The sequence below is a fragment of the Patiria miniata genome, unplaced genomic scaffold (genome assembly GCF_015706575.1).
Source record: "Patiria miniata isolate m_02_andy unplaced genomic scaffold, ASM1570657v1 HiC_scaffold_30, whole genome shotgun sequence".
In the NCBI taxonomy this organism is placed as follows: Eukaryota; Metazoa; Echinodermata; class Asteroidea; order Valvatida; family Asterinidae; genus Patiria; species Patiria miniata.
The window spans coordinates 7,912,652-7,926,653 of NW_024037070.1; the positions used below are offsets into that span (position 1 = coordinate 7,912,652).

Here is a 14,002-nt window from a genome sequence, read left to right on the forward strand (position 1 = left end):
TGTTAGGAAACAAGTTCTTTGGAGCTTTAATTAGCACATGGTGCAAGCTGATGTGTTTTGTCTATGAAACCGCAAATTGGGCACAAATATATGTATCTTGCTACAGCACGTTGTGAAAGTGTATTCTTGTTATAATGTGTTTTGAGAAAATGCAAAGAAGTGAGAGAAATGAGATATGTCAACATTTTGTCAAACAGGCTCAAACTTGTTCTTAACACTCCAGAAAACACCCCACTGATTTGTTCTGCTTTTCACCAATTTGTCAGTTGTGTGCGGTACGTGTTTTTCAAACCCTGAAATCGCAAAGTGGCCCTCTTTCACTCAAAACCATGAGCGCGGAATGTCTCGTATTGCATTCATGGGGACGTCATTTCCCCCAAATCTGCCATCGGTTATCAAATCCTTTAATTCAATAATAGAGAATAAGGAAAAAATGGCGCTGTAACGTTTTGGTAACACAATCTGTGCAAGCCCGGCCCAACTTCCATCGAAAACAAGATTGAATTTCCTGCCAAAGGTGTAGCTGTACCCCCTTTTCTCCCCTCTATCGAACCCCCCCCCCCCCTGTCACCTCTAACTCCGTGGCTTCAATCTCAGCATTCCTTCCTGCGCTGAGAGATGTCAAATGTTGGCTGTGATTGATATGCTTAAAAATTTCTAATGCTGACTGACACTTCCCTCAACAACTGGCCGTGATAACGGTTTTTGTCTGTTACCAGTTTACCCTGCTGACAAGCAACAATGTTTCGTGTTAACTACACAGCCAAGTACACAAACAAGATCAAGCTTGTCTTCAAAAAGCTTTTCGGTGAAGTTGCTGTTATAAACAGCAAATTTGGAGCAATGGGCAAACTACCCAGAGTGTTTGTCAGTACTTTAAAATGTGATTTGGAATGATAACAATGTCTGTTCAAAAATTGTGAATTTTGGGACCTGTGAAACCTAGGACAGGCGTGAATTCTGTACTAGCTAAAATAAAGGTTGTTTTCATGTCGGTTAGGTTTCAAGTACCAAATAACTTGTTGGCTAGGCTGAGGTGATATCCTCCGAGTTATTACACAACTTGTACTATTTGACTGGTCAAATTTCTACCAGGATTGGAATATGTTTTTCAACTCAGAGTTTCTTCCCCAAAAATGTGAACCAGGTCATCTTTCGCTCTGCCTGAGTAGCTTGACTTTTTTCGCAATGGGAAAATTTTTTTGGGGGGGGGGTGTTGTTTGTTTGTTTGCTTTTTTTCCTTCTCTTTTGCCATTTCCCATATTTTTATTAGTTCATTAGGTTTCGGCAGTTGTATGATAAAAGAGTTTCTAAAACATATGAACAATAGACACTATGCATTTTGGCTTCCTATTTTGAGAGACCAATTTTCAACATGAATTGCAAACATGCATACTGCATGGCTGCATTTATAATCCTGTTAAGTTTTTCAAGTTATAAATTGACCCAAATGGCGCGTACATGTACATGAATACCAATGAGCTATTTGTTGTTGGGACCCATTTGACATCATATTGAAGAGAAGCTATGTACGTATCCTATAACATAGCACTGATTCCACCTTTAAAGGAAATATACAACATTTGCAAACATCGAAAAACAAAACTACCAAATTGTAAAGAAATACCTTACTAGGATGTTGGTAAATGGCAGTCTAAGGCATCCTGTACAATTATGACACCTGGTGTGAAGTCATTTTCAAGAAAAGTGGTATTTTTTTAGAAATTTCCAATGGTGGTCGGCCGACCACCGTTGGAAAAACCTAACTTTTTTTCAACCACTGCTTCAAATTTACCCTTTTTTTTCAGTCCAAATTTTGTTTGCTATTGGTTACATGTTCATGAACGGGTGCAGGCCAGCTAGACTGGTTCCCTTACCTTACAATTTTCGGGCATTTATAAATTGATCCAGTTCATCTTTAGTGGAGTCGGGGAACCAGACTCCTTGAACGTTTTTGTTTTTCTCGGTTTTTCCAGCATTTTCGAACACAAAACTTCAAACATGTCAGCGTAACAATATTTGATTTATTATACTAACCCCTCAAATAGTTCATTTCTGAAAATTACTGCAAAAGCCAATGATGTACTTTCCCTTTAACTATTAAACAAACAACAGAAAAATGCATAACACCAAGAAAAAAATCCAGAGACATGAGAGGCAAGTTGGGTGGGGCGATGAGGGAGGGAGTTTTTCAAGTTAGCTGAAGCTGAGAACTTTAGCATTTCTGTGACCTGCTTTTTGCCTGGTTGACAGCCCGCCTCTCTTCCGAACCGGCTATGAGCTCTACATCCCTAAACCATTAGCTCACCCCAAATAACTATCAGCACCATGGGCTCAGATTACTTACAGGGTAACTAAAACAACCCAGCATGTGAAAACATGGCTTTTTTGGGGGGTAATGAAAATCACTTGTTTGTGCTGGCAACAAACAGATCCTTTGCTCCACGGAAAAATCCCCCCCCCCCCCATGTACCCCTCTCTCCAACTACAAAATATATAAAACAAATTTGTGAAATGGATTTTGGCAGCTCACAGGAATGGCGAACATGTGCCAGTCATGTTGGACATATGTGTCTGGCGCTTGTGTTCTGAGTTTAATGGCGCACCTGTTGGTCTGCATGGTTCTGTGCAGGCTGCAGAGGGCGCTGTTCTGCCTGTCCATGACTGCGACAACGGCAACCAGATTTCAACAGTGATAAGCATAAGTGACTGCACATGAGACAAACAAGGCAATACTGCGGCGCGTCCCAAAATACTCGCAACATTCTATTTGTGAGGCTCTAGCATCGCCGCGGAAACACGTAACCCCATTTTTTTATATCATTTTAAAGCTTGGAGTCTTAACTTTAATCCTGACAAGTATTGGTTTGATTTTCAAAAGGGTTTTGAAATAATCCGTGTTCAAATAAAGACAAGTCGAAAACAAAATCAACCGATTTCAAGGAAAATCAATCACACAGAACAAAGATCCTGTCAAGGGTAAAGAAACACTATCATCTCATGGTACTTTTTTTACCAACAAAAAACATGATTTAGTTTCCTCAGAAAACAAATGTTGTTTTACTGCTACTTTTTTTGGAGACAAACTATATGTTTTCTTTATTAAATGGTGCTAGCAACATAATTTTTTATATTTCTTCTAACTCGGTCACTTTCTTTTGACTCACCCTGTATTTATGGTGAAGGTTAGAGCTTTCAACTTTTTGCTGCCTTGTATCAAGAGTTGGATATTTGAACTTAAACTTCCAAGTCCTTCATATTACATCAGTTTGTATGCAACTTGCCTACTGTATGTAAATTCCAGTAAATCACTTTTTGTCTTCTTGATATCTTGTTCTCTTTCAGTGCCATGATGATAAACAGACCTTTGGAGGGTCCAACCTTCTCTTGCCACCATGGACTGCAGGGCTGCAGAGTTTGGGCGCTTATCAACCAGGCCGCTCAAGAGTTCAAGCTACTGCTTGCTATCTGCCCCTATCGCTACGTAAGAGAATGCAAAACAATGACTGCCATTATAGAGAGCCATGGAATGTCACAGAATTAGACTTCACAATACAGTGGACCTCATTTCATAAGCTATCCAGGTTTTAGTCTTTGAATTGCATGATTTTGTCCTATTTTTAAAGCTTCTACACTGTACAAAGCATTATATGTATCTCGGATATATTATTATCTCAGAGAGAATGTCGACCAGGGGCTTATGTCATTCAGGGAGCAGCTTACAATAGGAAGTATTGCTAAGAAATATTTTCTTGCCAGGGAAAAATCAGTTTGGAACCACTCAGTGCAACATGAATTATATAACATTTTGGCTTGTAACCGGTTGTTTGTAAGCAAAACCTTTCTGAGCAAAGGAAGATGTGAGTCAATAACGGCTCCATGAACAGACCTTTATCATGCTGCCACCATTTCAGTCATGTTCCCTGTATCCAATAACGTTACTGCATGATAATGTTCTTGTGCAAAAAGGAACCAGACTATTTTTTCTTCCAGCCTCGCTTTGGTTACATTGATCTGAATGGGGAAAAATCAAATGTCTGCAACATGATAATGATCTATTGGGATTTGGGTTCCAGGATGAGGTTTTTGCGGTAACTTTTTTCCCACTGTTCTTGTTTATTCATAAATAAGGACAATTTTTCAACTTACACGTATTCCTTATGTTTTCTTTAGGGTATATGTATTGCATTTGGTATGTCCAGTGCTATAGCGTGGTTAAAATCCATGCCATTCAGATTTGTTTTCTTCATGACATTTTACACCTATGAAAAGATACATAAGTCAAGGAATAACAAAAACCAAAGAAAAAAGAATTGTGGTTAGGGTTGTGATTGGTAAAAGCATCATGGGGCAGAGCTTAACCCTCCTGCTATTTAAACAGTCACAGACAGTCAAAAAAATCAATCCACTTCCCCTGCCATGTCTTTTGTACTTGCTAGTCAGATCATATTTTAAGCAAGCACTGTGATCAGTCAAATTCAGTCAACAGACAAAAGCAGTCAAGTGGTAGACACAGCTGGCTTGTCAATCACCTACAGTCTAAGCATAGTTGTATCAAGTTACATAAACAGTCACAGCCAGTCAATCCTGCTCAAGTGCGGATCCAGAACACAATTTTTTGGGGGGCCAAAACAGTTTTTGGTCCCCCAAAATGTGGGTCCCATAAATCTTTGGATTCTAGATGCTCTGTGGTGCAATCTGAGGCAATTTCTGACCACTCTAACCGAATCTTTTTGAGGAAAAGATGGTGATGTATGCAGTGCCTGCCTTTGTTGGATGTCACTTAAAAAAAAAAAAATTTGGTTCCTTTTTGGGGGGGGGGGGGGGCATGGTCCCTGTTTCCCATGATCCTGCTTTGTAGGCTGGGAATTCTTAATTCTTGAAAACAGTCACTTGATTGATTTTGACTGAAAGGCAAACCTGGCACAGAGTGTATGTTTGCATGGGATCAGTCTGTTGTCACGCGATGTAATGGCTGTGTGTAGCTGGCTGCATTTTCATCTAAAATGTTTATCCACTAAATGCAGTCTATAGCAATGCCAGATTCGGACGGTTGTGAGCAAGAATAATATTCAACTCGTTGAGAAAAATGATTTGTCATTTCACAAAGATGGACATACATGTAGTTTTCAAAAAGGTCACTCATCTGATTAGCTTCTTCAAGTCGGGTGAGTTTAAGACCCGTATATGCTGTTGCACATACAGGTATTCCTCCAAGCTGTATCGTATTAGTCTGTCATGTGGCGGGATTGGGGGGGGGGGCGTCTGGTAGCCTGAATTTCCGGTTAATAGAAAGGTTGATTGATTATAATTTCTTATCAAACTCATTCACTTGAAGAACTCATGGAACTGATTGATAAAACCATTTCCAAAGTGCTTTTTTAGTCGTCCAAATGGCACCGTGGCGCTTCTACAGCTTAAGCCTTGCCTGGTTGATAAAGGGAAGGTGGACTAAAAATGTGTTCTCAAACCTCGAGTTCATATCAACTTTGGCTTCAGGTGATTAGGCCCTTGACTTGGGGCAATATAGGTCCAAACTTACTCAGTTTGGAATGAAAAAAAATTCCAATAATTCGTACCCTGACAATAATTTAGATGGACTTTTTATGTGCATGAGATTTGCACCCTAACATAAAAGCCTTTTTTGTTAAAATAATCCATACAAACTGGGGAAAAAAATGAACTTGTTGAAGAACTACTTAGTGGAAGATCAAATCCATTAGTATGGGGCCAATAGTATGGTGCAGCTTTTCAGTTGGTTTTGGCATTAAAGAGTAAGGGAATCTGGGGTCAGAGAGGAAGCTGAAGATGATAAGCCGAGATTTCGGAAACGGCAATAGTTCCTTTCCCTTTGTAATCCGCGCGGCAACTGTTACAGGCGCTGCGATGCCTCAAACTGAGTATTGGCATGTGACACCTGCTAATGGTGCTCGCCACAAAGTCAAGACGAGTGCATAAATGTAGCCAAGTGTGCTGACTAGTTTGTGCACAAGACTTTAGCACATTCTGTTTTGTTACATTCATGTTTGAGAATGTTTCCAAGTATGGTTGTGCATCAGCAAATGGCACTAAAGGGCCCACCCTTGATTTCTGTTTGCGTTTTCAACGCTAAAACGTGTCACTTTTGCACTGTTCATGCATGACGTCCGAGCCACTTCTACTTGAACACAAACCTTCCGCCACCAGTTGTACTTTTTTCGTGTCTCAGTAAGAACAACTCTCCCTCCCAGCAGACAACAGGGTGGAAACAAACAAAAAAAGAGACATCAGAAAATGAAAAAGGTTAACAGCGGGAAGATGACAAGCATGAGCAGACCTTAACAGCCATGGATGTCTGCCACATTACATGTACTTCTTGTCAGTCGTCGGCCGATCAATTCAAATCGTGTGTTTTGCTGTGTGGCGGGGCGGTGTCATTGCACTTCAACATCCTCTCTGTCTCCTGCTCCTTCATAGAGTTCAACGATTATTCACAAGTTCTTGCCTTGATTGGTGAGCCCTAGCGTCCACACGGACTGTTGGCTTTTCTAGCAAGGGTCAATGTCTGACTGAACCTTTGAGGCCGTGCCAAGTTGTTGTACAGGTGGGCAAATTCGGGAAGGGGATGTTCAAATGCAAAGACGTTGCATCATGTCCATGCCAAAACACACAAGAAACATGTGCCATTTTTGAATTTTAATTGGCTGGGATATTTGGGAGTTTAGGGGGATTCAAAAATTATCCATCCGACTTGGAACCCTTGTCACTCTCTCTTCTTGTCAATCTACTTTTTGCTGCACTTGCTTTGTAATACACGCAGATGTACTTTTCTTGTCAGATGTTGAAACTTCATAGCCTAGCTGTTGCAGTGTGGGGGTCTAGTGGAAACTTTTTAAGCCATGTGCCTTGGATCTAGGTCAATGAATCCTGAGGGAGTTGCCCCTTGAGATTGCAGTTACTCCCCCATCTGGCACCCACAGGCGCTGACAAATTTGTCACTGCTGACTGATTTGTCTCCAAATCCTCCCATTTTATTGGCGGACGACTTATCTTGTCCACTTGGCTGTGACATGGCCGGGGCAGTGTGATGGCAGTCACAACTAGTTTGCTCCAAGTTTCCACAATTTTGCATACAGGGACACTTTCTCTTCACTTTCCTGTTTCCATACTTAACTCGGATGGATGGAATGAGCCCCCAATCTGTTTGACAACTTCCTGTTTTCAAATGAAGGTTTTTCACATTTCAAATTTGTTTTTGTTCGCTGGCTAATTAGTTTGTCCATCAATGCTAGGATTGTTTCACTTCTTTGCTGAAGTGCAGTGCAAATAGGGTTTTGGGCACTGAAGTCATTGTGTCATGTTGCACCTTATAAATTTAGTTGGAAGAGTTGGTCAGATGAGTGGTTACCAATGGAAATGAAACTCTCTTGAATTTTACTTGAGACATTTGAGAATGTTGTATCTCAAGGTCTCTGCCCAAGGGAAGAGCTAATATTTGTCTTCAAATGATGTTTGCCTGGAACAGTGTTGTATTAAAGATTCTTGTGTTGAATCACAAATTATCACGTCAGTCACAAGTCGGTCACAAGTCGGTCACAAGTCAGTCACAAGTCAGTCACAAGTCATCCAGTTCAAAGTCAATTCACAGGCTATCAAATGATCGGTGACAAAGTCATTAAATGTTCTTGTTGATCATTCGCTACTACATGTACTTGGGACTGGACTTGTGATTTGTTTTTTACCGGACTTGTGTTGTACTTCTGATCCATCACAAATCACAAGTACCTTGATGTAAAACCACTTGCCTGGAAAAGGGATGTTTGACCAGGAACATATCATATGAATAAATTTGTTTCATTTAACAATTGTTGACTGCTGTGATGTGGAATATGACGTTTTTAACACCCGATGGGAGCATCGCCGAGGGTGCTATGCACCCTGTGGGGGTTAAAAACATCATATCCCACATCGCAGCTGTCAACAATTGTTTTGTTATATCGTGCCAATAACTCAAAAAGATAAATGGTTGTAACTTACTGTGTGAGAAATAAATTAAATCACTGCGATGTAACCTTTGATAACTGAAGGTTTTGATGTCCTGCCGGACATGAGACTGAGCGTTTGACGTTGCAGTTCTCATTGGGCGAAGCTGACGCGCGGCAGGCATCTCCACATAAAAATGAATATCAGTGTGTGACATGTGTTTTTATAGACCAGACATGTGGCCATTGTAAACCAATGAAAATACAGTATCCAAGCACATGATATAACAAACATAAATGTAGTGATTCTTGTATTCTAATAATAATTGTCCGTTCCAAACGTCTGCACATTATAGGCCAACTGGTGGATAATGGATACTTGTTTTTCACGTGTACAGTTACGTTCTCCATGCTGTTACACATCACTAAAACATTTTTGACTGATGACTGTATTTTTGTCTTTATTGCATGAAACTGGAGTTAATTTCCTCCCTCTTTGTACTTGGGTGTTTATAGACATTTGTGAGAATTGTGCTCGTAAATTGTTGACATTCCTCTAAGGTATAATTTATGTTATTTGTACCCGGTAGTTTTATTTATTTCAACTCAGTTTAATACCAGAGAGTATTATGATGCACTTGATGCAACCTAACCAGCATTGAATGTTGACGGTTGACTTCTGAACAACTGGATGACACTGTGTATTAAGTATAATATTAATTGTGGCCCAGCTATGAAGAAAAGTATTGCCATTTGGTGAAATGTATTGTACGAATGACTTTTGATTGACGAGGGTAATTTGTAATATTTTGAGACAACACATTGTGACTTTCGGATCTTCATGGATTGAGTTTCAGATGAAGCACTGTATAGGCAATCATTTAATGACTTTTACCTTGACTTTGGGCATGCCTCGACCACAGTAAACCAGTTAGGTATTTCAACTGTGCATGCGCACAATGATATGGATCATGGGTCATTCAGGATAATCAAACGCTCATCGAAGGCGCATGAACGCGCAGGGAGACGGCGCACAACGCTCGCATGTTAATTACAAGTACAACGGGCGTCCGCGTATAACATTGCGTATCATCACATCAGACTCATCAGCAATTTTATCCCCAATGACCTTTGACATGAATTACTTTATCGAGATGCCGAACTGGCTTATTGAGGTGGGGTGAAGTGGGAGGCTTTACTGCTCAGGGAAAATTAATGTATTTTTAGATGCCATTTTGTGTCCAGATCTGTTGGACACTTTGGTATCAAGCCTGTAGCAGCCACTGTTGTCGTCAGTTCCTTTCTGAGTCCAACAAGAACACTGTAATATAATGTGGTAAAGTAGTTTTCCTGATACAATTTGCATTAGGTTCGATACCACTGAACACTTTACATTTCAGTAGACCTTGGGACTTTGAAAAGGACTGGACTAAGGCACTGCTGCTCTACATATGAGAATCAGGACCCATTTTTAACTAAACATCACCAATGGGTCTTAATTATGAATTATTTTGACTTTCCTCATGCAAGGTGTAGCCATGCTGGATCTATGGAATAAATACTTTTTTTGTCTTTTTAATACACCTATAATAAAAACATATTATGGGTCATTCCATGAATTTGGGATCCGATTTTGTGTGTCCCTGTTAGATCTGAAATGTATAAGATTTTGTAATTCATGACACATGTTTTAATGCCTTCTATCTCCCCAAGTGATTATGTAAAACGAAGTACCTGCCAACAAATAAAAATAGTTTGAAGTCAATTTTAATGATACTTGAATGGCAAATTACACAGGTCAGGTGTAACAAGGACACTAAAAAAAGTCACATTTTTTTGACCCCAAATTTATGTAATGACCCATATATGAGAGTAACTCAGATTTTCATTTTGATCCGATATTTGTTCACTCCCCCTAGGCCTTGTGCAGCATTATTTGAATTCTATGGACCCATTGCAACCATCTTTTAGATGTTTATTTGTTATAGTAATGAATGCATAAGAGGTCCACTTGTAAAACCAAAGCATGCGCCCCAAAGGATTTTTCTTCATTGAATATTAATGAGGGCTAGGGGCAGACTAATCGCCTCACTTATCAGTGTGCTCATACTATGACTGCAAATTGTTGTGTAGTTAAGTAAATATGTACATGAATTTGTAACAATTATGAGATTGTGATTTCTAATATTGGTTTCTGAGAATATAATATGAATGGGCAATAATTATGGTAAATATACTGCTGTATATGGATTATACAGCTTTCTTGTGTAAACATTGAAAGAAAATTACTATTGAATGACAATATTTTGTTTTGCTTCTTCTTGTCGTCGTCGTTGTTGCAACAGTTCTCTGATGTGTAAATACAATGTGGATATATTGTTATTGGTTCTTAAAAAAACAGAAGGTATTAAGGATTTTGCAAAGCAGCTGTTGGTTAACATGCTTTTTATATAAATATTTAATATAAATAGACAAATGCTTTCTCTTTTGGCCTGTGTACCTTGTATGGTGTAAAGTCGGTGTGATAAACCATCAGTATAAAGATGTCTGATTAAATTTAGCTTCTACTGTGCTATTTGACATGGATATGAAGATAGCGTTTGTGTAGTTATTTATATGCATGGAACTTGACATCGGGTTAAGGTTCAGACAATTTCAGAACATGCATCTGTTCATGAGTTTCAGTTACTCAGTTGTTGTATCGGTTATTTTGGGCTTAAGTTTGAGAATAAATTAAATAACCTGTAAGGCCGGAGCTTAAATTTCTTTACAAAAGGTTTGGGATATTTCCTTACAAACTGTCCATAGTCAAAGAACACATACCTTTTTTTTTTTTTTTTTAAAGAGGTGGGACAAGTCGCGGCCACACTAGTGGGGCTAGGACAAGTTTTGGCGGTTTTTGGTTTTTTTGGTTTTTTTTAAGAAACATCAAAAGGTTACCAATATATGACTGAGATCAAAACTTTGGAACACGTTTTTATTTTAAGAATGAAATATGCAAATTTCCTGGTTTTCGTACAGGTATTTTAATAGATTTTTTCAAGAATTTTGATTGTGGGCTGCTGTTTTCCATCTGAAGTAACAAGTAAGCCATAATGGGAAACCGATTCATCCACTTTCGGTATATTTTAGCCTTCTTGATGTGAGCCCTCATTCAATAATGCAATATGATTTACAAAGTCAAGCGACAGTTCGTTTTTGGTTGTAGCCCAAACTCTCCAAGTTCTCAAAAGCCCTGACCTTTCCCCCTTCAAAAATAAATAAATATAAAAAGGGAAAGATGTTCAAAAGGAACTATCGTTGCTTCCAAAAAAGTCCCCAAATTCTGGGGGGGGGGGGGGGGGTTCCACCCGAAGAAGCTCCAAAACAGAATTAGGTCCTCAAAATTAAGTTTTTGAACTTGTTAGGCGCCCCTCGCCTTATAGAACGGCACTTTAAAAAGGTTAGTCCTGCATACACTTTCTTTTGGTTTGGTAGTTAATTCGAATGAAGTATTGGACATTTTTGTATTCTTTTGACATAATATTTCACATTTGGCAGGCAATCTAGTGGCATGGCTTGGCTTGTCGGAAAACGTAAAATTGATTATTTCCAATCTCAACTTCTTTTCTGGTCGTAGAGGGCGCTCTGAAACGTCATCGGATGACTGGCGACCATGTACAGAGCGTTCAAAATATACAATGTAGATATCACACCCAAGAAAATGTTAAACAGGAAATTTGGTAAGACCTGTCTTTCAGAGGCTAAAACGAAAACTATTCTTCCCAAGTTATCAGCTTATGATTGAAAAACAGAATAATGGAAACACATCATGATAATAAGTGAACATTTGAGAACGCGCCCTAATTATTTCAAGAAAACGCGAGATCCAATTGTGAACTCAGTTTCAGCCCCAATTATCTTCCCAGCGTTAATTTGTCCCGCTCGTGCTAACGTTAAAAAAAAAGGAAATTGCTATAATATTTTTTCTAGCAATGCAAAGACTATTCAACTTTCCGCCGACGTGTTCTTAAGAAAAGTGCGCAAAAGCTAACAAAAATTAAAGCCTATTTTTCAGAGAGTTGCAAACGCCAAAAAAAGGGTCAAAGATTAGTAACAAAATGGAAAATTATTTTGAAGAAAAAACACGAATTTGTGATATAGACGGGAGAGCAACTGGAAAACACAGGCAATCTTCAAAAATGTCCGGGTTTTTTTAAATGTGCCCTGGGGCCGGTATTCATATATCCGTTGATTTTGACCTGGAATTTTTCACAAGGCGTCGTGTCTTTTGCCCATCGCCTGACTTGGCAATCACTCTGCCTGCCTGTCTCGGGATTTACGAGAATAACGCAAATTCATCTCTCCAACTCGCTCTAGCTCCGTGCAAACCGAATCAAACCGAGTACGAGAGGTCGCTGAACTGGTTGACAGTGACTGATCAAACTGGACAGGCTGCCACTTCGGTGACACAATCCAGAAATCAAAGTGATCTCGGACGGTTCCATTAGCAGAAAAGAGGCAGTGTGTGCGTCACCATTGCCGTTTCGGCCTCCGTCATGTCAGAACAGCAGACGGAATATTTCGTGCATTTTTCGTCAGGGGTGATTCGGTGATCCGATCAATAAATTTCCGGGCTCCGTGAAAAGCGCTTGGCATTTTTTGGCGGACATCGGTGGGGCTCCGAGAGTTATTCCCGGGTTTGGGCAAGCCTGGGGGTTTTGCAATACCCTTAAAATAATGCTGCCCTCCCCCTTCGCGGGATCCCGAGGTTGGGGTACGGCATGTTGGTTGGGGCGTCGGCTGTGTGATTGAACCTATCTGTCTTGTCTTAATGCGGAACTGGGATCAAATGGAGTTTATTGAACCTACATGTGAACTTTTTACATGAACTTGTCAAGGTTGACAACATTATACAGTTGGTTTTTTTTACATTAATGATGAACATTTATTACTGTATAATAATTGATACACTTATACAGTTTATTCCCCAACAAACAAAAAAACCAAGGGGGGGGGGGGGGTGTACACAGGACTATGGATGTACCGCCCTGAATTTAATATGTACATTGATACATGCATTAGGGCGTTCCTTTCTATTTCTTTGGTCCTCGTATTTTTTGCCACTGAAACTAATGTCGTTAGTCTATGGATTATCCCCCATTGCACAGCTAGAGTCTATGATATGCGAGCAAATTCGGCGATTAAACAAGACAAAAATACGTCTTGACCTCGAGTTTCTGACAATTCAGCGGGTGCCTTCTATCGGGTCTTCCGTAACCTGTTGTTGCAATGTATTACAAAATATTACCCAAAAAATGGCATCAAAATTGACCAATCTACAGCTTAGTCGACATTTCTGATCGAAATGACGTCATAGTCTCTAAAGACCACTCCGATTGGCTGGCGCGCGGGGTCGCATAAAATTTACTGCTACGATATCTCAGACGTTCAACTGTGGCTGTGCCCACGAGAACGTCTGATATACTCAGACTATACGTCAGTCGGTCGCTAAGCGAAAAATGCTAAAAATCTGAAGATAAAGATTACATGATGCCAACTGCGCATTATATCTTGTTTTGCTTATTGCAATGAATTTCTCACGAGATGGTATCATGAACAAAATTACTACAAATCAAACTTACCTTATATTCAACATTATTACTAACGTTTTGGCACCTGACGTACCGGTAAAGGTAAATCCCCCCTTCACATTAGTGGCGTAGCCGGGGGGGGGGGGGGGGCCGCTGGGGGGGCTGGAACATTTCAAGGCCGGGGGGGGCGTCATGTAGATCAATGATAATTTTTTTAGAAACTCAAAATCTCAGTGGGGGGGGGGGGGGGGGGCGACTGGGGGCGACAAGGTTTCATGGGGGGGGGGGCTGTCGCCCCCACGCCCTAACCTGAATCATAGGGGGGGAAATGGGTTAAAAAAATTCACAGTGTGAGTAAAATGAGTATTTTTTCAACAGGTTAATTTTTATTAACTACACGAAAATAAAGGTCCACACTACCTAACGTAAACATGTCTCTGTGTGTGTGTATGGGGGGGGGGGGGCAGG

General features: G+C 40.0%; 1 pseudogene; it reads left to right on the top strand.

Moving 5' to 3' along the window:
* Positions 1-3,848, top strand: part of LOC119739108 — a 49,641-nt pseudogene extending 45,793 nt beyond the window's left edge.
* The last annotated feature ends 10,154 nt before the right edge of the window (positions 3,849-14,002 follow it).